Source organism: Lepidothrix coronata, unplaced genomic scaffold, assembly GCF_001604755.1.
Source record: "Lepidothrix coronata isolate B3197 unplaced genomic scaffold, Lepidothrix_coronata-1.0 Scaffold1922, whole genome shotgun sequence".
In the NCBI taxonomy this organism is placed as follows: Eukaryota; Metazoa; Chordata; class Aves; order Passeriformes; family Pipridae; genus Lepidothrix; species Lepidothrix coronata.
Genome location: NW_016692102.1, coordinates 1 through 3,225, shown reverse-complemented (window position 1 = coordinate 3,225; position 3,225 = coordinate 1). Strand labels below are relative to the sequence as shown.

Sequence of the window (3,225 nt, the reverse complement as noted above, 5' to 3'; positions counted from 1 at the left end):
CTCTTTCCCCCCGCGTGTCCCCCCCTCCCCGTCCCCGGCGGCCCGGGCAGGGTGCGCGGCCGCGGAGGCGGGAGCATCCCGACATGGGACAGCGCTGCCCGTCACGGCGCCGCGCCGCCGTCGCCACAGAAACTTTTGTCCCGGCGGCCAATCAGGGCGCGGGGGGGGCGCGGAGCGGCGCTGGGCCCGGCCCGGTGCGCCGCCGCCGCCGCCAGCCCGCCGCGGAGCGCAGCGCGGAGCGGAGCGCCTGAGCCCAGCCCAGCCCAGCCGAGCCGAGCGGCGGCCCCGGCGCATCCCCAGCCGTGCGCGGGCCGGCCGCGCTCCCCGGCCGCGGAGGTGCCGCACGGCTGCGGGCGGGGGCGCGGAGCCGGGCACTGGATGGCGGAGGCGCGGGCGGGCGCGGCCGCGGAGAGGCGACGAGAGGAAGCGCCACGGCGGAGCTTTCCCCCCCGAACGGAGGGGGTGTCCTGCTTGACGCGGCGGGGGAGACCGGGGAGAGCGCGGAGATCTCCGGCGTGAACTGAAACTGTGGCAAAGGGAGGGGAAAAAAAAAAAATCAGGATTGCTTTTTTTTTTCTTCCTTCTTCCCCCTTTAAAAAAAGGGGGGTTTTGCTCAGCATCCGCACGCAAACTTACTTGAATGCCTTGTAGCCAGTTTAGCCCAGAGACCAAAGGATACCCCGCACCCGAGGAGTCCTACATGTGTGAGCACCATCATTACACTGGCAGAGCAACGAGAGCCGCCTCCTTTCCTGTACCAACATCCTCCTGGGACTGATCTCTCCTTTGGTCCAATATCTGAGCCTATCTTGTATATATCTGGCCTTTTCTTTCTTTCCTTTTTTTTTTTTTTTTTTTCCTTGTCCCCTCCATCGGCTGGGATTGCTAAGTAAATAAATAGAGGAAAATTCCTAAAAGGGCATATTAAAATTCAGTGGGACTCAATATGAGGAAGTGAATGGTCACAGACCATTTTTTTAATTAAAAAATATGTACTTTAAACGCGGATCGGATGCATTAGGCTTAGAAAATAGCAGGTAAGAACTTTCTTTCCAGTACCTTCATGCCCGGAGCGGGGATATCTGATGCAAAGCCGCCCAGCCTTGGAATAAAGGGGGAGCAAAGAGACCAGTGTGCCCTTCAGTGCTTCCTCCATCCTGCGCGGCGCGGCGGCTTTGGGAAGAGGCACAGCCCGCCAGGACAGAGACAGAAAACCCAGAAAGCCTTCGGAGAAGACAGCCGAGGGCTGCCGGGGTGGAGGAGGGTGGGCTTTTCCTCTTCTTTCCCCCCCCTTTTTTTTCTTTTTTCTTTTCTTCACCTGCACTATCCAGGGTGAATCCGGGTGCAGTTGATGTATGGAAAAGAAGAAGGATCCGAGTCAATATTTTCTTTTCGCTAAGCCGAGGGATAGGATTTTAATTATTTATCCAACCGAACCCTCTCCGGGTAAGACGCTGCTGGAGCCAGTGGGATAGTCCTACCTTGCACAATTATTAAAGAGACTGATCACGTACAGTGGAAGGATAAGAGGAGCCTCCACCAGACCCGTTTTGCCTCCTGTGAAAAAAAAAATGAAGGAGAACATTGCCACACTATTGAATTGATTGCTGCCCCCCATCCCCCTCCCGGCCCCCCACCCCCCCGAACAACCACCACCACAACAACAACAAAAAAAAAAAAAGAAAAAAAAAAAGAAAAAAAAATCCGCTGGGATCTGCCTGCACCGGGACCTCCTTCGCTCCGGCTCGGAGGTGGATGCATTTTTCATGAGCGCTGGGTGAACAGGTGCAAAGTGCGGCGGGGCGGCCCGGCCCCGCACCCCGGCCCGTTTCGTGTGCGTGTCCGTGTGTCTGTCCGTGTGTGTGCGTGTGTGTGCGCCCCGGCGTGTGCATGTGTGCGTGTGTGTACTAGGAGATTATGGAGAGCAGCGACCGGGACATGTACCGCCAGTTTCAAGACTGGTGTCTCAGGACTTACGGGGACTCTGGAAAAACCAAGACGGTGACCCGTAAAAAATACGACCGGATCGTCCAGCTCCTGAACGGCTCCGAGTCGAGCTCCACGGATAATGCCAAATTCAAATTCTGGGTCAAATCTAAAGGCTTCCAGCTCGGCAACTCGGACGAGGTCAGTGGTGGTGCTGGAGGAGGGAAGCAAGTGCTGTACGTGCCAGTCAAAACCACGGTTAGTAGAGAATTGTCTTCCTTGTTCTATGTCGGCCGCTGCAGCCCGCTCCGGGAGCGAGAGGCGCAGGGGGAGCCACAGCCACAGTTGGCTCCTTCCTCCCTCTTCCCCCAAGTCATCATCACCATGTTGCGTTTGCCTGTCACATTATACACCGCCGAGGTCTTTGTGGGTCCTTTCATTTAAAGCGATCGCGCGCACAACGCACCCCACCGGGTCGGTGTCGTTCTTCCCTTCGTCCTCCTCATCCTCCTTGTCCCCCCCGTTCCCCCGGGCCGCCGCGGCGCGGTTTGGGTGGGCTATTGTCCCGCCGCCGCCGCCGCTCCGGCCATTGTGCCGGGCCCTGCCGCCCCGGGCAGCGGCCCCCGCCGCCGGCGGGGCTGATGGATGGCGCACGGGGGTACCCTGCCTGGCACAAAGCCAGGCGCGGCGCCGGGCGGTGGTTCCCCGGGATATCGGTTGGGGGTTATAATTTATTTATTTATTTATTTTTATTTATTTATTTTTTTTTTTTATTGTTAGCCTGCAGCCCCGGAGCCGCCGCCGAGCGGCCACGAATGTGCCCAGCTTGGCTGTGAAGGGCCGGCTGCGCTCGTTAAGGGGCGGCGGGGGAGAGAGAGGATGCTCAACAAAGGGAGAACGGGGTTCCGCATGACCGAGGGAAGGGTGCATTTTGTGACTCTTTTTGGGGTCGCGGGAGCCCCTCAGCACTCCGTTCAATGCGCTAGGGTAGCGTGGCATCCCCGGCAGGCGCTGGCGCCGCGGACTCGGTGCAGGTCTGACAGCGGGAGAGCTATTATGCTTGGTGGTGGCAGGAGCGACAGATTTTCCTATTTAAGAAGATGGGGGCTGTTGGTTGCAAGTAGGTTTTGCCTATTGAACTCTCTTAATGTATCATTATTCTTACTTCTTATGTGCTGGGTCACGCAAACTAAGCTTCTTTTGTCTGTGCGTGGGGCGGGTGTGGAGGGGGAGCCGAGAAAGGAAACCCAGCAATTAAAAATATTTCTGCCTGGGCATTTGGCTTGGATGAGCAATATT

At 57.8% G+C, this 3,225-nt stretch overlaps 1 long non-coding RNA gene across 2 annotated transcripts; it reads right to left on the bottom strand.

Annotated features, from left to right (window-relative positions):
• Window positions 1-836: 836 nt before the first annotated feature.
• LOC108491848 lies at window positions 837-3,160 on the bottom strand. 2 transcript variants are annotated; one of them, XR_001872948.1, is made up of 2 exons: window positions 3,092-3,160; window positions 837-1,557 (listed from the first exon to the last, which is right to left on the bottom strand). It is a non-coding gene; the product is annotated as an uncharacterized LOC108491848 (long non-coding RNA). The 2 variants fall into 2 exon arrangements; XR_001872949.1 differs by lacking the exon at window positions 3,092-3,160 and adding an exon at window positions 2,393-2,437.
• Window positions 3,161-3,225: the final 65 nt, after the last annotated feature.